General features: G+C 40.5%; 1 long non-coding RNA gene across 1 annotated transcript in view; it reads right to left on the bottom strand.

The window, feature by feature from the left end:
• The window catches only part of LOC310640419, a 79983-nt gene that overhangs the window by 12491 nt on the left and 39830 nt on the right, over positions 1–27662 (bottom strand). The window contains exon 2 of the long non-coding RNA XR_014492522.1: positions 16843–16903. This is a non-coding gene — a long non-coding RNA (uncharacterized lncRNA). The remainder of the gene's footprint in view (positions 1–16842; positions 16904–27662) is intronic.

Raw genomic sequence — 27662 nt, 5'->3', positions numbered from 1 at the left:
TTTATAGGCAATTAATTTAAAGAAGGAGCTATTTATTCAATTAACATTAATTCAATTGTATTTCCTAGCCTTTTTTTCCCTCTGGAAAGTAGGTGCTGAATTATGCACACACACACAAACACATACATATATTTCACAGAAATAATTGTGTCAGAAACGTATTTGGGTGGGTGGGGAACATCTAGGTGTGGTTTAACTCACATTGTAACAATGGAAAATAAAGTAGGAAAGGTGGATATTAAACCTAATTTTTGTGTAAAAACCTATATATAGAGAGAGACAGAAAGACGGATGAGTCATTCAGTGATATTTAGTCTGCCTCAAATCAGAATAGTTTTTCTGGTTACAATACCATGAGTTGTTCCAATCACACTACGGTATTTTGCCAAGAGGAGTTGGTTGGAAAGCTTTCAACAAAATACTGCAAGCAGTCTTTTTCACACACTCCATGTCTTTATCTCTTGTTCTGAGAAGCTGTGTGATTGTATGTTGCATTTGATAGCTGATAATAACTAAAAATCAATTTATTTTGTGAAATGGAACACTGATAATACTTAGACCTCAATTCCGACAATTTGCTCTGTTGGACTGAAGGAGAATTATAATTCCAAATGGCCATAATTTAACAAAAAACCTTCAACCGTGCTATATGGCATTTGGCAGGGAAATATTGCATTATCAGGATTATTGTTGCTACAGATGTTTTTAATGATATGTCACAAAATAATGAAGTGATGTCTACTCTATTATAGAAACTTCAAAACCTTTGCACTGATTACTATGGTTTTTCTGCAACTTATCCCATCATATGGTTTAGTTTTCCATTAATTTTAATCCCATTTCACAGAAAAGCAAGAAATGAATGGTCATTTGGGTTTTATTTCATCTAATGTAAATTATATCTCTATAGAAATATGTATGATAGTAGGATTATTATTGCTAACTGAAAGCAATGAAATGGCAAAATGCTAAATATATTTTTATTGGACAAGACACAGTATTTTTGAAAGCTCATATATATTATTGAACTGTACATTGTATGTATGCTTAAAATTAGATATAAATCTCATATTGTGTTTATACTTATTTTTGGCATAATTTAAATTTAGGTTTAGGGTTAGGATTAGTGTTAAGGTATAAATAAATAAAATTTCAATTGTGTCATAGTTTGGAAAATCACATATTATAGCATTATATGTATGTTATATATTAGACTGTTTTATATAAGTGCATACATATGTAGAAAGTAGCTCCGACAGGTTTGAAAATATGTACTTGCAACCCATTTATTTCTTCATTCAAGATGGCACAAAAGTTCCATCTTACAACAACTGAAAAACAAAGGTTAACAACCAGAAAATACAAAGAACCTTTTTGGTTTTGAAGAATTAAAAAAATAGGGGGGGAGGTAAGAAAAACATTATTTTAGCAAGATAAATGTGAATTGCAGATATATAAAGAATGAGTGTACGGTTATAGTTATCGAACAACATGACATAACTAAGGCTTAAAAACATTACAATCATCCACAAGGGGACACTACTTGCGGCCATAGCAGAAACTTCCTGTTTCCACATGAAGAAGTAAAAGTAGAAGCAGCCACTGCTGCAACTAACAAAGCAAATATTTTAGTAATTTTTTGAGATAGGGTCCAGGAAATGGTTCACAAAACTTTTCAAATGATACATACAATGGGTTATGCTTTAAAGCAAAGTTATTTTGCATTGCTACATTATAGTTTGTGATTTTTGAAGATGTAGATATGATAGCAAGATCTTTTAAAAATAAAACTTGAGTTATTTTGGAATAAAAGAGTATTTTCTACAGAGAAATTAAGTGCTACAATGTGAGATGCTTGATTTTGATTAATATGCTTAGAAAAACATACATACTATAAAATATAAACAAAACAAAATTCATATGCAGAAATGCAGAAAAGTAATAGACTTGTTTTAGTAGTTTTATTACAACTGAGATATTTTGAATTGAATGGTAGTTTCATCATATACATGCCATACTAAGCAGTTTTAAGCTCCACTGGGTACACTAACTTTTACTTCCAAGTAAGTAAATAAAAAATAAGTCCTAGCCTCAATCTCATAGTGTATTCCCTTAATGTTCCTAAAATCTATATATTTTAACAAATACAGGACATAATTTGATACATACCCCTACATATTCAGGAAATTTTTATTTTTATTTGTCCAATTTTAGACTTGTCATATTTTTAAAACCTTTTTCTGCAGAGTAATACAAATTTTGAATTACGCTATATTTCAAATTTAATCATGTGAAATTAAAGACATTAAACTTTGTACAAAATGTTACCCAATAAATACTAATTACATTCATATCATTAAAAAAAATCCTCAAAGAAAATGCATGATTTTGTGTTCCTTCACCCAAATTAAACAAATAATTATAATGTATTAAGAAAACATCATATAATATATAATATAATATAATATAATATATTATAATATATATATATATATTATATTATATATTATATATTTATATAATATATAAATATAATTTCAGTATATTTTATATTTTATAAAATATATTTTATATATTCAGTATATATATGGTACCTTGCTCAATAGTAACAACTGTGAGAGAGATCTCGGAGTCCTAGTGGACAATCACTTCAATATGAGCCAGCAGTGTGCTGCAGCTGCCGAAAAAGCCAACACAGTGCTAGGCTGCATTAACAGAGGGATAGAATCAAGATCACGTGAAGTACTAATACCACTTTACAATGCCTTGGTAAGGCCACACCTGGAATACTGCATCCAGTTTTGGTCACCATGATGTAAAAAAGATGTCGAGACTCTAGAAAGAGTACAGAGAAGAGCAACAAAGATGATTGGGGGACTGGAGGCTAAAACATATAGGGAACGGTTGCTGGAATTGGGTATGTGTAGTTTAATGAAGAGAAGGGTGAGGGGTGACATGATAGCAGTGTTCTACTATCTAAGGGGCTGCCACAAAGAAGAGGGAGTCAAGCTATTCTCCAAAGCACCTGAAAGCAGGACAAGAAGCAATGGATGGAAACTAGTCAAGGAGAGAAGCAACCTAGAACTAAGGAGAAACTTCCTGACAGTTAGAACAATTAACCAGTAGAACAACCTGCCTCCAGAAGTGGTGAATGCTCCAACACTGGAAGTTTTTAAGAAGAGACTGGCCAGCCACTTGTCTGAAATGGTATAGGGTTTCCTGCCTGAGCAGGGGGTTGGACTAGATGACCTCCAAGGTCCCTTCCAACTACTACCACTACTACTACTACTACTTATTATTATTATTATTATTATTATTATTATTATTATTATTATTATTATTAAATATATTTGATATATTTTTGCTTGTAATTGGAAGTACAAATTACGTTTTTCTAATGTACAAAAACATTTCCATTTTTCAGGAAAAAGCCAATATTTGAGCTTAAATCATTCTATTCCAGTAAAATGATTAAGCTTCAATAATTTTATACGTTTCTTCTTAAAATGAGTATGTGATTTGTAAACACTGTTAAATAGTCACCCTGCTTTATACAATTTTAAAAAACAGAAAAATAAATAAAATTATTAATAAACCTTTTTAAAAGATTCTAATTTTATTTATATTGAAATTAAATTATTTCTTTTCATCCTATTCTTCATGGTCATGCTTAGAAAAATTGTATGTTGCTAGATCTATGTACTGAATTTTTTTCAAAAGTAATGTAATATATCTCTGCATTCCAACCTTATTATTTCTATACCAGAACAAACTTGTCTCTAACCTCCATATCAAGTGTAATTTATTTGTAATATTTATAAGGCTGATGTACATTAAAAAATGTTATGAGTATAGCTCTAGGTAAGTAAGCATCTTCATTGTCTTCTTCCAAGGGAAAGGTTTTGGATTATTGAAAAAAAATATCCTGCACAGGCTAAATTCAAAAGCAGCAAATGTTATTATTATTTATAATAATAATGTACGGCTTTGTAAGAGCCTTTTTAAAGACCATTGTGATATTTAAACAATCTTATATAAAACTCTTACGTGTTAAGTACATGCATACAATTAATATTTCAAACCTTTACATTCAATAAAGGTTAAAGCCTATTCTGCATTCTCATGGTTTGTCTTTCCATCAATTCCATTGATTTTTAGGGTCAGAGGCTATACCTTCATTGATCAAAGAAACAGCCTGACACAGCGAAAGAGTCTGCCAATTCCAGACAGATCAATCACACCTTTGTCTACTTTCTATATATAATGGTTATTTATTCTACATCTTAGTGGTTTTCTGTCAAACGGTTTTTAATGCAGTAGTGCTACTGAGAAAAATAAAAGGGAAAATATTCCACTAACAATATTATAAGCATTTCTCTGGACTATCTGAGGGTAGATTACAATGAAACTTTGCCAGCACCCTAGATTTAATTTTTGCATTGACTTTTGACCTGCCATTTATGTTTCTATTATGAACATTTTGTGGGAAATGAATTAAAGGACAGCCATTGTAAAAACTCTGAGTAAATATATATTTGATTAGATAGAACAACAGTTACAACATATGATAGCAACATTCATTTTCAGTTTTTATTTTTGAATGTTACGTATTTGATATATGCTAATATTTATAGCATCTTACACCAGAGCATGTCACTTTTTAAAATTAAACAAGTTGGAGAAATGTTCCTTTAAAATGAATAAAAGCAATAACCTGTGATTTTATGGAGGTAACTTGTTCTTAATTGATAAGAGCCTTGGTGGAGCAGTGGGCTAATGCCTCCTTAAGTAATACCAGCTGCTTGCAATTAGTGCAGGTTCGCATCCCACCAGGCTCAAGGTTGACTCAGCCTTCCATCCTTCCGAGGTAGGTAAAATGAGGACCCAGATTGTTGGGGGCAATAAGCTGACTTTGTAATAATGCCGCTTGGGGTGTGTGAAAGCCCTAATAAGCAGGCATATACATAGAATGAAGGCTACTGCTAAGCTTGTAAGCCGCCCTGAGTCTTCGGAGAAGGGCGGGATATAAATGGAATTAAAAAAAAATAAGACCAGGGCATGCTGGCTGAGGAATTCTGGGAGTGGAAGTTCACAAGTCATAAAAGGGCCAAGTTTGAAGACCCCTGGATAAGACTATCTCATTACTATAATTATAGACATTCATTTCCATTGCTGAATATAGTCTTGTCCTTGATCCTATAAATGCAACTTCAGTTCTACAAGCTGGAAAGCACATGGATATGAAGTTCATGCAACATAACTCTGCAGAATTAAGGCTACTGAAAGGTTGCCACTTTCATGGAAGTTCTGTATGTAGTTTTAGATATATGAAATTATATGTTTTTCCATACTTAAGCATTAAACTGAGCAGCCTCCCACTGATAAGCTACACAGCACAATAAGACTGACACTCTTAAATATTCCAAGGTGATAGGAGTATTCAAACATCTACAGTTACCACTGAAGGAATGAAATTGAATTCATAATATTTTGGAAATTTTTTGAATAAAACCGTTGTCTAGTTTACATTGCAAGACTATAATAAACCATAAACACTTCCATTCCACACAAAAGGGCTACACAAAGACTCTTCTTTTAGCCATTTAATCTGGTAATTTATTTTTTCAACCATCACATAAATCGAAACACAGCTGTAACCAATGACTTGCAGATTCACTTCCCTGCCAGCTGGATTTTGTTTTGCTGAAGCAGCAAGATATATTTTTACATTGTTCACTTCTGTGCATCTGGAGAAATCACTAAGGATTAAAGGTGAACAGAGTACTTAACTGAAATAAACTCTACCAGAAATTAATATCAGCTTCATCATCTGTGGAATCGTTATGCCACACCACATATTAGTTCTTATTTTGTGAATTTCAGAATCTTTAGAAATAATTTGCAATTTATAATTTTCTTTAGTAGAACTAAAATGCAGCTGTTTTATCTGTTTTAAACTTGATTTTTTTGGAATCCTTTCTTACAGATACCAGAACTAATTGATAATAATAATAATAATAATAATAATAATAATAATAATAATGATGATGATGATGATGATGATGATGATGATGATGATGATGATGATGGAAGGGACCTTGGAGGTCATCTAGTCCACCCCCCTGCCCAGGCAGGAAACCCTATACTAGTGATGGCGAACCTTTTAGAGACCAAGTGCCCAAACTGCAACCCAAAACCCACTTATGTATCATCTTGTGCCAGGTGAGTGTGGTCCATTGGGTGGGTGTGGCCCATTGTGTGGGCATGGCCCATTGGGTCAGTGTGGCTGTGGTGGTAATGGCAGACTGGGTGGGACTAAAAAGTTCAATCAATCAATTCCAACTTTGTGAGATCTTTTTTTTCCCACGAGAAGTTGAAAATGATTGATTTAACCTTTTTTTTTGCACACGGCAGCGGAGGCCTAAAGCAAAAAGGTTTTATAAAACCCAGCTGAAGGCCTAGGACTGGGGTAATGGCATGCGTGCTGACAGAGAGGGCTTTGTGTGCCACCAGTGGCACTCGTGCCATAGGTTCGCCACCACGGCCCTATACCATTTCAGACAAATGGTTGTCCAGTCTCTTCTTTAAAACTTCCAGTGTTGGAGCCTTCTGGAGGCAGGTTGTTCCAGGTTGTTTATCAGAGTGAATCAATCTACTGAAGATGCAAACGTCTTCACTGAAATGTATGGACCACAATTAATCTGAATGCTCTTATGCGAGCTTTAGACATTAGATAGAGTTTTGTTTTTTAACTTCCTGGTGTATGGCTAAGAAGGAATAGTGGGCCAAAAATCACCAAACCTGCCTCCATTCCTAAGAAAAGACTATCCCTGCTTCTATCCTGGCATTTACATGCTGAGAAACACACAGTGATTCTCATAATAGAATTATTTCCCATATATTCAGCTCAAAGGAAAATTCGTAAAATATTTCCAAACTACCTGCATATTGTGACTTAAGTAGCTTCTAAAATGCTCTTCAAACTCAGTTCATTTTTCCATACAGAAAGAGTATGCTTGACTCTTGAAGTGAAAACAAAATAACATTTGCATGTTGTACAGTTGTATTTAAAGATGATTTCATGTATGATTTCATGTACTATGTAGGCAGGCACTCGTCAGAAAAATGTCCTCCATTGTCAAGTTTTATTTGGATGCAAGTATTGTTATGCAGCATTTTAATGAGTACTATCAACCATTACCAATAGATTTCCCCAGTTTTTACCACACTCATTCTCTGGACTTTGAGTCAAAAATTGTTTAAAAGTTAAAAAAAGCCCACATATAAATCTCTCCTGGGTGTGTGTGTGTGTGTTTCCAGGTTACTCTTCCTCAATCCTGGTCTCCTCTTTCAACCAGTCCATTAGTTTCCAGTAAAGATGTTTAGTATAGAGTTTATATATAATGCTTACTTGGCCAATAGGGTCATAATGAATGGATTGGACCTCATCCCCTTTTTCAAAATAAAGACAATAATATATGCATTCTATTCAGGGGGCATTTTTAATATACAATTTACAATAAACATGCTGTTTACCATATTGTAAACAGTGCTAGAATGTATGATCACCAGTTAGTGCTTAGTTTAGTCAGGTCTGGTGGGATAATACCTCTCCTGAAGTTTTCGCCATTTTACCATTATGCTATTATTTTCAAGATTTAATTTGAATTGACAGGAGGTCAACATGGTAGGTTCCACAGAACCTCTTTAGTGATTATAGAATTACAACTTTCAGGAAGGATCAATAATAAACCTCCTATGTAGGAGCCATAATTGGAACCTAATTCAGGGCTAGTTTCTCTCATATAGTCAGAGATGATATACAAAACATAAAATTATCTCTGATCTTGGAAACCTTAACTATTTTTTCCCAGAGGGCAGGTAAAATGAGTTTGCATTCTATGCCCCTTGTTATTTAAACTATCTATTAATGATATTGTGGCAAGAGTCACAAAATTAGGACATCATTCTCCAAACCTGGCTGGAACAAACAACTTGTATGCAGGTTATCATTTTTACTTCACCTATCAGTTTGAAGGAAGCCCTAAAATCAATTGCCCCCTACTGAAAAGACAGAGATTTAATTATTAATCATGAATAATAATTAAGTATCTTTTTTTCCAGACTTCTAGAGAAAGAAAAGATGGACTAAAAACAGCTTTGTGAAAAGCGGGGCCAACGATCTTATGGGAATGAAGAGTTTATAAATATATTGGCTTTTTAAAACCTCTCCAGATAAGAGGAGACTTAAGATTCTCCACAAGTGCTTCAGATAGCTGCTCCTTGCAAGGAGATTGTAAGACAATGGTCTCTAGTGGGTTTTGAACATTGGGAGACAAAGGAATAGCTATATTGCCCAAGCTGCAGTCACTTTGGAAGGATACTATTGAACATTTCCATTTCTAATCACTTTTGGAAATTCCTTATTAATTGCTTTTCAGTTTTCAGAAACCTGCAGTTTGGATCAACAAATTTGAAAACATCACGTGAATTTCCTTCAATCCTTAGCCAAAAAAAAAAGTTTTAATGACAAGTTTAAAAAAATATGAGGGGGAAATACGCAGCATAATTAAACTTTTAATTTTAGAAAGCTACAGACAGAATAAGGCTCCGAATAAATTTTAAATAAGATTGAGGAATTAATTGTAAAGAATTGGGGAAATGCTTTTGTTTTGTTTTGTTTTTTTAAAAAACCTTTTCCTTAGTATTTACTTAGCTTTCTTTTTACTCCTTTTTTGTTTTTTTCTGCACCTTATACTCTTTATTTTTATTCTATCATATTTCTAGTTTGCATTAGTTTATGTTAGTTCATATATTTATTATTAAAATATGCTGAAAACAATAAAAGCAGCTTTCATAAACTAAGTTTGATCCATTGTCCTTTTACAGAATGCCAGTAGCCTCTTTCATAACACTCAGAGCATTACACTTTCTTCTCAACCTGCAATTATGAAGAACATATATCCCCTATCAAGTTCTTGTGAGTATTTCTGTGGAATAATGCTATATTTATCTCACAGCTATAGATTTCTATGTGTTATAATTAGTTTTTAATAATGAAAAATTAAGAAAACATATTATGCTATTTCTCAGAAAACATGCGAAAGCTGTTTCTAATTTTTCTAAAAAATATGAGATTCTTAAAAAAAAGAATGTCACTGAATTTACTTGATTGTTAAACATGGAGGATGTACATGTGTTTGCTTCTGTTGATGCTGTTAATTTCTTTTATAATTTTTCCACTATAATGAAATTACCAATCCTCAATAAGAGGCATTGGTCCACCTTCAAGTATTCAACAGAGAAGCAAAGAACTTGTAAACTACTAGAAAAATTGTAACAAAGGTATCTGTTCTCAACCACACTGATGTTTATGACATTTACTATCATATTTATGTTAGAACATTGAAGATAAATAGATAAGTAGTGGAGTTCTCATGACAATATGAGAACACACATTTGCTCACTTGTCTAGCCCTGTCCTCTCTTGCAAGATGCCTAGGTCTTCAAACGACAAGACATTTAGATTTGTGGCCAACTTCTAATTGAATAAATGTAAGAGTTTTGTCTTTAAAGTCTCTCATTTTGAATATCTGTTTAATTCCACTCTGCTACAACTTTCTTAGTTTTCCCCTTCTTCTCCACTCTACCTATAATAGTGTAGGGAAGAAGGGGAAGACCAAAAAAGTTATAGCAGGGTGGAATTAAAAAGGTATTCAAAATAAGAGAGACTTTAAATACAAAAGATCTGTGTATCAATCAGTATATGGAGCTGATAAAGATAGGCCAAGATTGGAAAAGCTTTCAATGAATGTCTGCAGGATCAGTGGATCTCAATATGGTTTTGATTTTAGTTTCAAATATTCACTGAAAGCCTATCCTTGGCCCTATCCTTGTTTTTCTTCACATATATTTTAAAATAACTTTTCATATAGTTCCATCTTGCAAACCATTATTCTTTACATCATATCCATATATCAAAATTCTACTCTCCACTAACTTTTATAATGCATTTCTGTTTTTTCCTGACATATTAATTCAATTTTCATTTCCATATAACAAGATGGGCAGAAGGGCACACTTAGGTAATTGTGCTTCTTTTGATGAATATTCATTCTTCACACTAGGGTGCATATTACCCCATCATTCTACTATTAATTACACACCTTAAAACTTCCCCATCCCTATCTACCTATGATGTGCTTGGTTTTTCATATACCTTTTGATTTTAAGGTCAAGATGTTTTCCACTACAGTATATGCATCAACCCTTTTCCCATTCTTGGAAAGACTTTACACACTCATGAGTATATGAGTGTGTTCCAAGGAAAAACATAAACCACATTTAAAAAGGGCAAATAATTTAAATTATAATTCAGATCTCCTCACATAAAAATTATATGCAATAGTGCTGGAAAATCTTCAAATCCTAAAAAGTTGTACACTGTTACTTCCAGGTAAAGCAGAAACTAACAGAAAGTGCCTGCTAATGCACTTTAAATTCATAGACTCTATGCAAAGGGGTCACAATTGTATTCAGTAACACGGTTGTGTTGGAATACCTCCTATCAGTATTGTGATTCCTTACGCACAGATAGCAGATGACATCTCAATCCATATATGCAATGTAGACATATGGATGTTTTAGTCTTGATGAAAATGGTCTCAAAAATTTGGTGCTGATTTCTCTCAATGGACAGACACCATACATACAGTCTATGCTCTTAGATCAGACATGTCAAACACAAGGCCCAGGGGCCGGATCCAGTCCGCGAAGGGGTTTCATGTGGCCCATGAAGCCATCCTGGAAACAGTGAGGGAACGGCCCCCACTGCCTTGGCCCTGGCCCAGAGACCCTCCTTCTACCAGAGACCCCCAGATCTGTCCCACTCCTGCCCAGGACCCCACAGGCATCGTTGATGCGAACGATGTAGAGCTGGCCATGCCCACCCAGTAGGCCATACGCACTCTAGCCACACCCACCCTGTAGGCCACACCCACCCGCCCCCCTGAGGGCAACCGCAATGCTGATGTGGCCCTCAATGAAATTGAGTTTGACACCCCTGTCTTAGATCATCCACAGAGTGATTAGATTAGTGAAAGAGAAGATAGAAATATAAAAAGTAAATGTATTTGTATGGTCAAACCAGTGCTTTTTTATTTCAGCAAAACATTAAGAGATCAACAGATTCAATAAAGATAGTCATTGTCCTGTTTTTATAGCATTTATAACAGCAAAGCTTTGTTGAATGCCAAATTGCAAATAGCATGAACATTCCAGACAAGCCCAAACTAACAATCAGAAAATACTTATGAAAAATAGAGAACACATGGTATTTTAACTGTTTCTTAAAACTTGCTTCCTATTTCAACTTTTCCTACTGTGCCCAGCAACTTCTCTTTTGGCTTCTCTTTTTGGCTGTGTCAAAAGCTACAAGTGATCCTAAATTGTGCCATGTACTATTTCAGAAGTGTTTGGATACTTTAGTTTTTATCCTGAAAACACTCCTCATAGACGGCTATAGAAAACAAATGGATTTATGAAAATGTTCTTTTATATTTTAGAAAAACACCAAAAAGTACTATAAGGAAAAATAATTGATTTTTCCCCCAAATAAAAATAAAAACGCACATATTATAACTAAAATATACAGAAGCAAAATCCTTTGTATGTGGATGAAAATGTTCCAGATAACGTTCCTAAAACATTTACAACATTATTACAAATATATCAAAAACAAGTCATCGTTCTTTCTCAAATACTATGCTGTGTAATTATAGAGCAAGAACATTAGCTTCTCTCATAACATTGCAAATAAAACAGTCATATTTGAATATCAGTAAAACTTTATCCAGGTAGTCCTTGACTTATGGCTATTTGTTTAATGACCAAAGCTAGGATGGTGGTGGAAACCACCACTTGCACTTATGATTGTGGCAGTGGCCCCATAGTAATGTGATCAAAATTTCAGTGCTTAGCAATGATAGTTGCAGTTTCCCAGAGCTGTGACCTTTCCAGGGTTTTCTCAACAAGCAAGGTCAGTGGGGAAACCAGATTAATTTAACCACTGCATGATTTACTTAATGACCATGGCAAAAAGTGATACAATCAGGTATAACTCACTTAAAAACCACATTATTTAGTAATGGAAATTCCAGTCTGAATTATAGTCATAAGTCAATTACTATCTATAGTATTCGTTCTATATTTGCTACACAATGCTTTGATAGATTAAAAAGATGACGAAATCTTTGAAGATTCAAGTGTGCTCCAAGGAAAGCTAGAAGGTTGTACAGTTAACTCCTGGGTGTAACTCTAAACCATACAACCTACTACCTCAACCCGGATGCACACAGCTTGTAATGTCTTCTGATCTTCTCTTTTAGACAAGCATTTTCACAGATTGTATGTTTCACACAAGTGTGGAAAGATCTCTGAACCTTTGGCATCTGTCCTACTGACTACGTTTACTTTTGCACAATAAGATAAATTATGAGGTTTCAATAATTCAAATAAATCATATTAAATACATATATTTCAAATGAATGTGCTTTTGCAGAACAATAAATCTTAGGGCCACTTCACATTCCAGCAACAAAAGTTTTTTGTCACATGTTTTCCCATGCTGCACTTAAATATATGTGTCATTGGTCTGGTGTGTAGAAAATTTCCTCTCTTGAATCAGATATATTCTGTCAAATATAATGATCTAAAAGAACTCTGTTCAGTTTCTTTCAGTCATAACAGATCTGATAAATTTAAAAGAAAATCCTGCATACGGTGGATATAAAAAGTTTACACGTCCCTGTTAAAATACCAGGTTTTTGATTTTTTTTTTAAAAAAATCAGATCAATATAGATCACTTCAGATTTTTTTTCACCTTTAATATAACATCTACAATTCAACTGAAAAACAATTTAGAGAGAAAATAACCATAAAAATGTGCAATAAAATGTAGAATGATTGCGTAAGTGTGCACACCCTCTTATAAGTAGGGATGTGGCTGGCTTCAGAATTAACCAATTACATTAAAACTGTTATAAGCAGTACTCAGTACATACTTGGCATCAATTAAAGTGACTCTGGTCAAGCCCATGTAAAGTTCATCTGTTGAAGTAAGATTTTTCAGACTTTTACAGGTCCAAGAGGCTGACAAGAAATCTACAACAATATTAAAGAAGCTGCAGGAATTTCTGGCAAGTACTGGTTGTATACTACACATGACAACAATCTTCCATATTCTTTATATATATGGGCTGTGGAGTAGGATGGCAAGATGGAAGTCTTTTCTTACAAAGAAAAACATCCAAGCCCGGCTACATTTTCAAAAACCTACATCAAGTCTGACAAAAGCATTTGGGAAAATATCTTATGGTCTGTTGAGACCAAGGTTTAACTTTTTAGTCATAATTCCAAAAAGTACGTTTGGTACAAACATAACACTGTGGATCCCCAAAAGGACTGCATATCCTCTGTGAAGCATTGTAGTGGCAGCATTATACTTTTCAGCTACTTTTCTTCAGTTTGAAGTAGAGCTTTATTCAAGGTAGAGGGAATATCAGTCAATTTTTGCACAAAATGTTCAGGTCTCTGCTAAAATGCTGAAGATGAAGAGAAATGTCACCTTTCAGCACGACAGTGACCCAAAGCATATCTCCAAATCAATAAACAATAGCTTTAGGAGATCAAAGTTTTGGAATGGTCCGGCCAAGGCCCAAACGTGAATCCAATTGAAAATCTGTGGGATAAGCTGAATAGGGTTGTGCATGGGAGATGTCCTTGCAATCTGACAGATTTGGAGTGCTTTTGCAAGGAAGAGAGGGGAAAGATTCCCAAACTGATAGATTCCTACCCCAAAAGACTGAATTGTATCATAAAATCAAAAGGTACTTCAAGAAAGTATTAACTTAAGAGTGTGCACACTTATGTACAGTAACCACATTATTGAAAGATTTCAGTTTATTTTCCTATTAAATTGTACCACATATGTTATATTAAAGGTGGAAAAAAATCAGAAGTGCTTTATCTTGGTCTGTTTTTTTACATCTCAAAAACCTGGCATTTTAACAGACTTTTTATATCCATTATATGAATGGTGTGTGTGTGTGTGTATAAATGTGTAGGAGAGGGAGGAAGGAACCATTCCATAATGTAACTCCATTCCATAATGTTCAGTAGCTTCCAATTTGCTCTTTGAGCTAAAATAAATTATCTTTCCTTGACTACAGGGTTAAGTGTACAAGGAATTTGGCCAAATTTTGTCTCCATAAAACAGATTTTTTTATGGTTATTTATTTGTCATATTTTTATGTTGCTTTTCAGGATGTGCATCACCAGGCCTTCTACAATATTAGCACATTTTGTAATTCTAAATATATAGGTAGTCCTTGACTTACAACCACAATTGAGCCCAAAATTTCTGTTGCTAAGTGAGACATTTGTTAAGTGAACCTTGCCCCATTTTACAACCTTTCTTGCCACCATTGTTAAGTGAACCATTGCAGTTGTTAAGTTAGTAACACCGTTGTTATACGACTATGGCTTCCGCATTAACTTTGCTTGTCAAAAAGTCACAAAACATGATCATGTGACATTAGCATTCTGCAACCATCATAAATATGAATCAATTGTCAAGCAATTGAATTTTGATCAAGTGACTATGGGTATGCTGCAATGGTTGTGTGAAAAATGGTCATTAATCACATTTTTCCAGTGGCATTATAACTTCAAACGATAACTAAATGAACTGTTGTAAATTGAGGACTACCTGTACAATATATGCATAAACAACTACTATTAATGTCTCTAGGTATTTTTATGTTCCCATCTACATTCATTCATCTCTTTATCTCTTTCTTCCTCCACCAACATGATTTACAAGAGTGTAAATCCCAATGGGATGTAATCACTTGCAATTATTATATCTTATAATACATAGACTTGCAGACCTATACAATGTTTGTTGCCAGCTGTGGAATGGCCAGTTTTGTACTTCTAAACTACTACATTTCTATATGTACTAAGTACTATATGTACTAAGAAAGCCAACTTCCGTTTTTCCTTATTGGATTTTGTTTATTGGTTGTATTGTTTTAAAAATAATTTAAAAGCATTTTGCTGGAATGTATATATGTATGTATGTATGTATGTATGTATGTATGTATGTATCAATAGATAAACATTGATTGTTTGAAAATAGTTGCCTAGAAATCAATAATGATGCTTGATATAACTTGCTATGTAAAACTTCTGTTAAATCACCAGACTGACACTGACCCATAGAAACGAGCTTGTACATAGTATTTCACCACAAGATCGGATCTACGGGTTTATGCCAATTGGCACTCATGGAAATAAATTTGAAAAAATAATTGCTAAGCATATATGAGGAAAAGCAAATCTCAAATTCATATTTGAAAAATGGTACAAATCATAAAAAGATGGTTACAATTATGCACGTTTTCAACATTGAAAAATTACTCAAACTTCAAAGTATACTTATCTAACAGATCTATGACAAAATCATTTGCAGAAAACTAAGGATACATGTTGGCTAGTGATATACTGATAAAGTAGTACCTCAGTACTCGATTACTTCAAAACATGGTACACAATGCATTTTGGTGCAAAAATGTTGTCCCGGTACTCGTTGTTTGTTTGGTACCTAATGTGCTAGGATAGGAAAAGGGGAATGGGCATGGAGGACAAGAAGTCAGCCCTGTCAGGAAGGTTGCTGCAAAAAAAGCGGGAGATAGCCACAGAGGGTGAACAGGAAGTTGGCCATAGGAAAAGGGTCAGACAGGAAGACCTTCCCGCCAAAAGAAAGGGCCATGTAGTAAGTCACATGGTTTGTTTGACACTTGTTTCTAGTGCTCATGCCTCTCAAAACCAATTAACGATGGGTCCTGAGGTATTACTGTAGCTCAAATTTCATAATTCAAAAATAAAAAAAAATGTGATGCAAATTTACCAGACTATTAAGAATGAAAAATCAAACTCTCAATCTAAAAAAAGCTTTTATGCAAACAAATATCCAGTACCTCTGTTTAGATTCTTAAGCTCAGAGAACAAAACAGATTTCTTAAATCAGCATTTAGACAGTAGCAACAAATGTAAATAGGTTTGTTGTGCATTCTTAAAAAAAAGTCATATTAAGCAGGACAGCAGATCATGAGAGAAAGTGAAATGATCCACCTATATATCCCCATATATTGTCTTCTATTAGAAGAAAAAGATGGCCCTCATGATCCATATAGCACCCCCAAAGTGCAATGAGTCCCAGTATCAGTAGTTAGGTAAATTATGTTTCCTTCAATAGATTCTACTATAAAGTCAACTTCCTGAGTTTCTTTTTGGAATTTCTATACTTTATCAATTAATTTTTTCCATTATTTGTTACTTTCATCATGATAAGACTTTGCTTTAGAAATATTAATTCTTTTATTCCAAAATATATTAGGTCTTCCTAAAGTGTTTTTCCAAGCAAACCTATGGTAAAATATTATGATGTGGCCATATTTCATTCCTAGAATGGAATACATATACTCTCAGGTAAATATAAATAGATCTCTCGACTCAAAGGATTATTACAGAGAAAGCCATTTCATTACACATTGGTTGTGATTGAAAAACATTACTTCACATACTTCAACCAAATTTGATTTGGTTCTCTTCACTGATAAATCTCACTTTCAGATAATGAATCCAAAATATTTAAATAAAAGTTTAGGGCAAGATAAACTTGTACACTGTACTCACGTGATAAGTTAAAAGTTTGCATTGAAATATTATGTAAATAACATGTATGAGACTATACAAAGGTACACATAATATTTGATTACCTTGTTTAGTTCTTATATGATCAAATTCTTCGTCTGTTTTTCCCACTTATTTTTCATATCACTATAAGAGAATTAAGAAATACAGCATGAAACAGTTCCATATTAAGAGACCCTTAAAAAATTATATCACACAATCATGTCATTCTCCCTCTGAGCACCTCCTGAGCTCTTTGGCAGGATATATTTAACTATTTTTTTCAATAATTAAAAGAAAAGGAATAATGTATGTTTACCCTAAAGAGGCAAAAATATTTTTAATTGGACAAAACAGAAAGATATGCTACTTAGCAATGAGACTCATGCTGCAAACCTATGTAAATGCTTGAAGACCCAGCTAAATATTGTAACCTAAAGCTATGACTATAACTTTTACTGTAATAGTTATCAGTTTATAACAGCAGTAACTTGCTGTTTATGAAATATTTATTTTTTTCCACTAAAACAATTGGGACCAAATTTGGGTGTAAGTGCATCCCCTCAAAAGGGAAAATGATTTATTTCTACTGCTACTCCTATTGTTTTTGTGAAAGGTCATTTAATGAGCAACTGCTAAATAAGGATATTTCATCTGGCTTTATAATAATAATAATAATAATAATAATAATAATAATAATAATAATAATAATAATAATAATAATAATAATAATAATAATAATAATACTGGCATCTGCAGCTTTCTTGGCAAGATTTCAGAAGCTGTTTGCTATTGCCTGCTTTCTAGGGCTGAGAGAGAATGACTGGCCCAAACTCACCCAACTGGCTTCATGCCTCAGGCAGCAGTAGAACTCCAGTCTCCCAATTTTTAGCCTGTTGCCTTAACCATTACCTGTATTTTAATCTAAATGTACAGAAAAAGACTGGAACAGCAAGCTACATAATAATTTACTTAAAATTCTAGTTAAGAATTTATGTTTGTGAAATGTGAATAATTTTTCAATTGGCAGTAACTGTGAGCACTTTTCAATCAACCGAGAAAAATAGTTCACAATAATAGAATAAATTCCATATTTGAGAGCACACAATGAATTATTAGAAGTATCAACTGTTTATGGAGTGATCTGTATGCCTCTAGAGCAGGGCTTTTTTTTCTCATTGAATGCTCAGAACGGAGTTCCGGCACCTTTTTTGGATGGAACCTTGTAGGGTAGGCAAGGAGGGTTGTGTGACATGTGTGAGTTCCGGCACCTCTTTCTTTTACAAAAAAAGCACTGCCTCTAGAGAATATAACTATTACTTTTTATCAATAATGTTTTATGTAGAATATATTTTTCATACGGAGACATAGTTCTTGCTTTTTGAAAGAGAAGTACCAAGAGTCATAATAAGGCATAGAACATTGCCTTATATTGATCTGAACTGTTTTTTGCATTCTGTCTTCAAGTGAAAATTAATCTTGATTAGAAATACTCAAGTCACACAGCAACAAACATTTATAAAGAGCTGATTTGCTACACTGGCATTACCTTTCAGTGCCATGATTACATCTACATGACTCCCTGAAAAAATAAATGGTGCACATTTTCCCTTACTTCTTGGAGAAGTACCAAGAAGTACACAGAAATAGACACTGTTACAAATTGGAAAACTACTCACTATCTATATCAACTACTAAGTCAGGGGTCTGCAACCTTGAGCACTTTAGCACTTTAAGCATAGCTGGCTGAGGAATCCTGGGAGCTGAAGTCCACAAGTCTTAAAGTGCTCAAGGTTGCAGACCCCTGTTCTAAGTATACGGTTTATAAGACTAAATAATTTGTAATATTATTATACAGAAATGAGAAGACTTCTTAGAAGTGCCAGAAGAATCAGCATTTTGTCTTCAGGCACCAGAAAACTGAGTTATTCTATCAATTTCATGGAGGTTGACCCACTCTGTTTAAGGAAAAGATTTGCATTGCTTAGCAGCAAAAGCCCCCACCCCATGTATTTAATGTCATACTGATAATCAAAGTTTAACTGAAAAGGAAATTGACAAGAGATATCTGCATTACTTCATCACTTAATTAAGATTAAATGTGGCTCAGAATTAATCATAATATTCTTGGGTCTTTGTTTTTTCCCTCCATTTTCAGCAGTATTCCGATATGAATTAAAAAGCCCCTAAAAGGAATGCAATTAGTTAAGCTATCATAATTGAAAAGGAAAAGGAAAGCATTGAAATAAAAGTGCTATATGTCTGTTTGGAAAAAAAAATATGTCAGCCATAATGAAAGCACATTTTCATTCAAATCACGTGGCACAAATCAGTCTTTTCATCTTACTGGACTATGTCTGAAATACCCTAAACATGTCTTCATTATTTTTGTGAACAACTGCAGTAACTGCATTGCCAAAGTCAGTATAGATGTCTTCCTGGGTACTAATCCAGGCTTAAGATCATAAATTGTGCTGTATTTTTGTTATTTCTCTGAGAATTCTAGTCACACCGAATAACACCCAATAAATCCTTGTGATAACCCTCTCTGAAAAACTAGAAGCAAGACAAACCAGCCCCCATATAAAAATAACAACAAAATCATAGTGCTGATTTCATAAATGTGGATTGCAAAACTTGCCAAAGCAAAGGGGCAAAAGAGGAGTTGCCGAGTTTACACTGTTCAAATGCCTGTTCAGCAAAACTCAAGATACTAGTATTTTTCAACACTCAGAATTGGGGGTATAAACGTTCCGTCTTCCAAAACGCAAACAATACATGCAAACACAGACAACTTCATTATCTCTAGAAGGGGAAATCCATGGTGGACGGAGGGAGGGCGGTTGTGCTTTAAGGATCACTTGCAGAATTTATTTGATATAGGATACAAAGGTTCGTCATTCATTTTCTGACACGTACAAGGAAAAAAACAATACGTGAAAAATTCAGTTCTCTTTGAGTCTCTGTTGCGTAATTGCAAAATATCATCCATAAAAGTCACATCCTTTTATCCAAATACTGAGTGCATTCTCAAAAATCATTCTATGAAGGCAGCTATTGCCTACTTTTTCAGGGCCCGTCCGACGATTCACCCAAACAAATGAAACCGGAACGGGAGCTGGTTCTTCTAAGCCACGTTTATTGCTTCATAAACAAGAGCCCGAAGATTGATGAAGTCAGCGTTGATTTTACAGCACAATCAACGCTGCTAAATAGCCAGTAACGGCAACACCCTCCACCACACCCTTAATTATTCCACCACGCCCACACCTAACTTAACTACCACCCCCTACAGTATCCACCCTTTGGCACCCGCCCCACCACCATTGCAGCCGGTAAGCCACCCCCCAGCCCAAACCACCCTCCTTTCCCCCAGAGCTCCGCATACTTTCCTTTTCCCCCTCATCTCTCCGGTCTCTCCAGTCCGACGAGGGCTGTGCCTCGAGCCCCTCCCTAACTCGCCGGCAGTCTCCACCCCCCCTTGAACCCTCCTGGCACCCGTCCTTGTCCTGCCGTTTGAGTTGCTCCTTGGCCCTCTGGTCTTTTGCTCTGCGACGGCATCCTTGCCCTTCCCCCCAGCTCCCAAATGTCAGCTGGCCGCTCCATGGCCTTGCACGCCAACCGCACTCCCTCCCGACTTGCTGATCACTTCCGGGAGTCGGCAAGAGCGGCGCGGCGCTGTGGAATGTGCTGGCAAGCGGGCCCCAGGCTGGGAGGCTGCAGCCGATGCCTCGTGGTCGCTGCTCTCCGTTCCGGGCGCCACCGAGGGAGGAGGAGCGAGGAAGACGCCGCCGGGAATCCCTGGAAGCCGGTAGGTTGCTTTCTGGCTTCCCCGGACGTTGGGCGGGCGGTTGCTGAGGCGCGGAGAAGGCCGAGCGTTGTCCCGGCCGTCTAGGCAGATGCGGGCACTGGCGCCTGACTCTGGGGCCTGGCGGGGCGCTCCGCGGCCGCCGGCGGTGATCTTCGGGCCCGGGCAGGCCGCTCCGCGGCCCCTCCGTATGTCGGGCTTGCCAGGCCCGACATGCCGCCCCCCCTACCAAGGGTCTACCTGCAGATGTAGAGAACACGGTTAAAGAATCATTCACTGCGCAAATTCTCCCATGTCCCCTACCCCCCGGCCTGCTAGGATGGGCTCGATGGAATGCTCGGACCAAACGTGGAGCATGGACGTTTTCCCGTGACACCCACGTAGCCTCCTCCACCGGGTACCCCTTCCACCGAAGGAGATACTGTATACCGCCCCTCCGTACCCTGGAGTCCAACACCTCTTGCACCTCGTACTGGTCAGCGTGAACCGGTCCGGGGCCCCCCTCCCCTGCCGCCGTAGTAGCTGCTGGAGCGGGTTTCAGCAGACTGCTATGGAACACCGGGTGGATCTTACCCAAGAATTTAGGCAACCGCAGTCGCACCGTCACCGGGTTCACCACCTGCACTACCCGGAACGGCCCGAGGTATTTGGGCCCCAGCTTACGGCACGGAACCTGTAACCGTAAGTACTTGGTGGACAAGTAAACTAGATCCCCCACCCGCGGCGTAGCAAAAGGTTTCCGTTTCTTGTCCGCCTGTGTTTTGGCTGCCGTAGCAGACCGGTCCAATGCTTCCTTTGCCGCCCCCCAGGCGGCCGTGATCTGACGCATCCAGTCCTGCGGTGAACACGAAGACCCCTCCTCCTGAAGGCATTCAGCAAAGGGAACGAATTCATGACCCGTGACCACCCGAAAAGGAGAGAAGCCAGTGCTACTATGGACGGCGTTATTGTACGCCACCTCAGCCAGCGCTAACAGGTCTACCCAATCCGTCTGCCGAAAAGAGACGTAGCTTCGCAGATAACGTTCAACGGCAGCGTTGGCTCGTTCTGCGGCCCCGTTGGTGCTGGGGTGATAAGCCGTACTCAGACCCTGCGACGAGCCGATGTGACGCAGGAAGTCTCTCCAAAATCGAGCCGTGAACTGCACCCCTCTGTCGGAAATTACACGTCGCGGCACTCCATGTAGTCTGTATATCTGCGTGAGGAACAACCAAGCTAGTCGACGAGCCGATGGTAACCCCTTACACGGAACAAAGTGTGCCTGTTTGGAAAACAGGTCGACCACTGTCCAAATAACGGTGTGACCCTTGCTCTCTGGGAGGTCCACAACGAAGTCCATGGCGATATCTTGCCATGGCCGAGACGGGTCAGCTACTTGTTGCAAAAGTCCCAAAGGCTTCCCGACCTGGGGCTTTGTAGTAGCACAGACATGACAACGCCGCACATACTCCTCGATGTCACTCTTCATGCGGGGCCACCAAAATTGACGGCGTGCCAGATGCAAGGTCTTTACAAACCCGAAATGTCCTGCCTGTTTGGTGTCATGACAACCATGCAGAACACGTGGCCGCACAGATTCAGGTACATACAATCGTGTACCATGCCACGCCAGATCGTCCCGCATAGACAATAGTCCCGGATTACTCCGTAACCAAGCGTCCTCCTGTAAGGCCCTTTGGATGGTCTGGTTCAAATTCTCCTCCGTCACCCGTCCAGCACTCTCTGATGTATCTCCCGCCTCCACTAGTGTCGGGATAAGCGCCTGCACCACCTCCTCCCTCTTGCTGTCAAACTGTGGCATGCGGGATAGGGCATCCGCCAGAAAGTTTCGACCCCCCGGCACATACTTCAGCACAAACCTGAAGCGACGGAAGTATAGAGCCCACCTGACATGCTTGGGCGACAGGCGGCGAGGGGTTTGTAGGGCCTCCAGGTTTTTATGGTCCGTCCACAGTTCAAATGGACGGGAGGCCCCTTCCAGGAGATGTCGCCAAGTCTCTAAGGCCCAACGGACCGCAAAAGCCTCCTTCTCCCACACTGCCCAGGCCCGTTCAGTGGGAGTCAGTTTCTTGGAAGCGTAAGCACACGGCTGTAGGATCCCGGCACTACTCCGCTGAAGAAGGACGGCCCCAAGGGCAACATCGCTCGCGTCCGCCTGTACGACATAGGCCAGTTCGGGGTCGGGGTGTCGCAAAACGGGCTCTTTAGCGAAGAGGGACTTCAGTTCCTCAAATGCCCGCTGGCACGCTGTGGACCACTCCAACTTAAGCCCTGGGCGTGGACGTGTCTTTAATTGTCGTGTGCGCAGAAGATCTGTTAACGGCAGGGCGATGGCCGCGAAACGTGGGATGAACTGTCTGTAGAAGTTGGCAAAGCCAAGGAAACTTTGCAACTGTCGACGAGTTCGCGGAGGCTGCCACTGTTGAATGGCGTGTACTTTTCTAGGATCCATCTCCACTCCTGCCGCCGATATACGATACCCAAGGTAGTCCAGCTGGGCCCTATGGAACTCACACTTGGACAGTTTAACATAGAGCTGCGCTTCCAATAGTCTAGTCAACACCTGCCGTACTAGGAGTACATGCTCCTCCAATGTGTCCGAGTAAATTAGGATGTCGTCTAAGTACACCAGAACTCCCCGATACAGGAACTCATGCAGGACCTGATTGATCAATTGCATGAATACAGCCGGAGCTCCCTGTAGGCCAAACGGCATCACTCGGAACTGGAAGCTACCAAGGGGGCAATTAAACGCAGTCTTCCACTCGTCCCCTGCTTTGACCCTCACCCGGTAGTAGGCTTCTCTCAGGTCCAATTTAGTGAACACCCGGCCTGTTGCCAAATGGGCCAGCAGGTCCTTCATCAAAGGAAGGGGATAGAGGTGCTCCACGCACACCGCGTTAACCCCCCGGTAGTCCACACACAAGCGCAAGCCCCCATCCTTCTTCTCGCGGAAGAGCACTGGCGCCGCCACCCGAGAACGGGCTGGTTGGATAAACCCCCTCTCCAAGTTTTTATCTATATACCGCCGTAACTCCTGCATCTCCTTCGGGGACATGGCGTACATACGGGGTTTAGGCAGTCTGGCACCAGGTTCAAACTCGATGGCACAATCCGTCGGCCGGTGGGGTGGTAACGAATCGCACTCCCGCTCATTGAAGACGTCCATTAAGTCGGAATAAACTCGGGGCACTTGCACCATCGAGTCCTCCGCAACCCCGCATACCTTCTCCCGCGACCCTATGTCCTCCGGCCCCAGGAAAGAATGGTGGAGAGGGGGCTCGGGGCCCAAACCCACCCGGAGATGGCGACAACCTCCCTCCCACCAAATCGTGGGACCCCATTTATCAAGCCACGTAAGGCCCAGGATAACAGCTTCAGTCATAGAGGGCACCACAATGAAACGCAAAGTCTCCCAGTGGGCCCCCAACTCCAGCCGGACTGGTTCGGTAACATGGGTGATAGGGGCTCCCCCCAGGAGCGACCCATCCACTTGCTGGAAGCGAAGGGGGGTTACCAGGCGTTGCAACCGGATACCCACTGCAGCCGCTGTTTTCCGGTTGATAAGACACCGGGTGCTCCCAGAATCGACCAAAGCCCTAACTGGCCGCCTTTGCCCAGACACTGGGCTCACCAACACCACCGGGAACGCGAAGGGACACACCGGGGCGCTTACCATCGGATCCTCCTCCAGCTCCAGCTCCAGATCCTCAAGGTCCTCTGTTGGTGTGGGCTGGGTGGTTACGGGTCCGGTCGCCAAGGGAGTAGTCACCCGCCGGTCGTCATCGACTGCCTGATAAGCAGTCCGGGACCGCTCCGAAGTCTTCCTAGTGGACAAAGCCCGTGTCGAGGTCGCAGGGGGAGCCATTCGGGCTGGCGGGAGCGGGCATTCAGCCGCCCGATGACCTGGCTGGTCACATCGGAAACACCTGATACCAGAACGTGGTGGCTGTACGGAGGGGGCTTTGGACGCCGACAAGCCAGGCCGCTCCTCCACCTTCTTTTCGGCCGGCCTACGGGCTCCGGTTGCCCCCTCAGGTCGTCCTCGAATATCCTGCAAGCCAATGTCCAACTCAACAGCCACCCGGTACCAGTCCTGCAGACGGGCCGGCACCCCCCTTACCACACAAGCTCGTCGCAGGGCACTGTCCAGTCCTGCCTTGAAGTGGTGCACAAGAAGGCGTTCAGGCCATGACCGTAACCTCCCGGCCACTTTCCGGAACTCCCCAACATATCGCACCGCTGGTCTTCCTTGCTGGCGCAGATCCAACACTTCGGCCTCGGCGCGGAGCACCCGTGAGATATCTTCAAAACGGGCCCGTAGAGCCTCCAGGAAAAGACCAAGGTCCCCGAGCTCACGGGCATGGTCGCCGTATAAGTCGGCCGCCCAGACCGCGGCCTCTCCTTGAAGACACGCCGTCACGGCCACTACCATTGCCCACTGGGACGTATAGGCTGGTCCGTACTGGTCCATATGATTAATCACCTGGCCCAGAAACATCGCCAAACGGTCTGGATGACCATCATATGCCGCAGTCAGGGGCGGAGGGCCCCACTGCAGCCCTGGACCCCAAGGACCCAGCGGCACCCCCTGGATTGGAGCCCCCCCACCTGGTCGTGACGGTTGTTGTCTCGGTCTTCCAGTCACGCTGTCCCAAGGAGCCGTGCCACTCGGTACTGCCGTTGCGGGAGCCGGGACCCCAGGACCTCTACGAACCTCAGGCTGACGGACTGGCCCCTGATACCTTGGGCTGTCCATACGGAAGCGGGGCGGACTAGACCGCCGGGCAGGGGCCCTTGGGAGGGACCACTGCCCCTGGTCTGACTCTCCTGGAACAGTCCAAAACTCAGGCTCCCGGCCCCTCACCTCCCCGAACCGCTCTCTGAGTACCTCCATAGTACGGCTGCCCGGAGCGGTGGAGTAGCTCCACTCTTCACTGATGTCCTCCATGTAACACCGCTCCCTCCACTCTGTAGACGCACCTTTAGGCCGGGCCACCTGGCCTTGGTCGAGTCCTCCATAGTCCCCATCAGAGTGTGGCCACTGATCACTGCTGCGACCCCTCACTCCAGCCTCCTGAGGTCCCGGACCAGGGCCGTCGAGTGGGGGAGGCCTTTCCTTCCGCCGCACCGAGGGCAACGCCTCCTCCCCCACTTCCACCGACTCCAGGAGCCCAGCTGCAGCTCCAGCTTCCTCCTGCTCCCCAACCAGCGGCGCAGCATCCTCTGTACCTTCTGCCATAGCAAACAACCAGGAAGAATTCTCCACAAAGGTTGAAGGAACGCTGACTTACTTTCAGGGCCCGTCCGACGATTCACCCAAACAAATGAAACCGGAACGGGAGCTGGTTCTTCTAAGCCACGTTTATTGCTTCATAAACAAGAGCCCGAAGATTGATGAAGTCAGCGTTGATTTTACAGCACAATCAACGCTGCTAAATAGCCAGTAACGGCAACACCCTCCACCACACCCTTAATTATTCCACCACGCCCACACCTAACTTAACTACCACCCCCTACAGTATCCACCCTTTGGCACCCGCCCCACCACCATTGCAGCCGGTAAGCCACCCCCCAGCCCAAACCACCCTCCTTTCCCCCAGAGCTCCGCATACTTTCCTTTTCCCCCTCATCTCTCCGGTCTCTCCAGTCCGACGAGGGCTGTGCCTCGAGCCCCTCCCTAACTCGCCGGCAGTCTCCACCCCCCCTTGAACCCTCCTGGCACCCGTCCTTGTCCTGCCGTTTGAGTTGCTCCTTGGCCCTCTGGTCTTTTGCTCTGCGACGGCATCCTTGCCCTTCCCCCCAGCTCCCAAATGTCAGCTGGCCGCTCCATGGCCTTGCACGCCAACCGCACTCCCTCCCGACTTGCTGATCACTTCCGGGAGTCGGCAAGAGCGGCGCGGCGCTGTGGAATGTGCTGGCAAGCGGGCCCCAGGCTGGGAGGCTGCAGCCGATGCCTCGTGGTCGCTGCTCTCCGTTCCGGGCGCCACCGAGGGAGGAGGAGCGAGGAAGACGCCGCCGGGAATCCCTGGAAGCCGGTAGGTTGCTTTCTGGCTTCCCCGGACGTTGGGCGGGCGGTTGCTGAGGCGCGGAGAAGGCCGAGCGTTGTCCCGGCCGTCTAGGCAGATGCGGGCACTGGCGCCTGACTCTGGGGCCTGGCGGGGCGCTCCGCGGCCGCCGGCGGTGATCTTCGGGCCCGGGCAGGCCGCTCCGCGGCCCCTCCGTATGTCGGGCTTGCCAGGCCCGACACTTTATATCCAAAATTCAGCCCACTATTCATACCGGTAGCTAAAAAATGCATCACCACTGGGACCTAGGAGTCATGGTAACCTCTATTTGGCCAGCTTTCCACCTTTTCTGCTTGTTAGCCAGAGGCAGAATTATGCTGCGTAAATGTAACAATGCCTGGGGAGTGGAGTGCCCCAAAGTGAATCTGATCCTTGTTCATTTTTTCATTTGCTCCTTGGCAGATATAGATGGATCTGGCTGGGACATGGGGAAGAGAGGGAAAGAAATAGGGCAGCTTCTAAATACAGCAGTTAAAATATTTGTATACTTGCATACTTTAGAACTTGCCTCTACTGAGCTACATTTTTAAAGCAATGAAATGGTTTTTATTGTGCATATTTAATGTTTAAAACAGTGCTTATTTTGTTTTTTTCTAAATAAAAACATTCCCAATATGTCCAAATGCTTAATATATATTAGATATTTTCCAATGGTTCCCCTACATCTTTCTGCTACTTTTATTAGTGTATGTCTATACACTGGATATACATCTACTGTATATCCAGACACAGCTGTACCACAAGTGAACTAGAGAACTCAATGTCCCTTCATTTTAACTTATATTGCTTTTTAACTTTGCCCTGTAAACCGCCCTGAGTCCTTCGGGAATAGGGCAGTATATAAAAATAAATTAAATAAATAAATAAATAAATAAATAAATAAATAAATAAATAAATAAATAAATAAATAAATAAATTTAAATAGTCTGAGAAGAATGTTCTGTACCAGCCTGCTACCAGCCCTGCAGAAAAGGCAGGGACAACCCCTTTTCAAACGGCAAGAGGCTGGAATTACGCCTGCCAAATTTAT

This window comes from Vipera ursinii (genome assembly GCF_947247035.1).
Source record: "Vipera ursinii genome assembly, chromosome: 4".
NCBI classification, from domain to species: domain Eukaryota; kingdom Metazoa; phylum Chordata; class Lepidosauria; order Squamata; family Viperidae; genus Vipera; species Vipera ursinii.
This window is presented reverse-complemented; position numbering and strand designations above follow the sequence as displayed.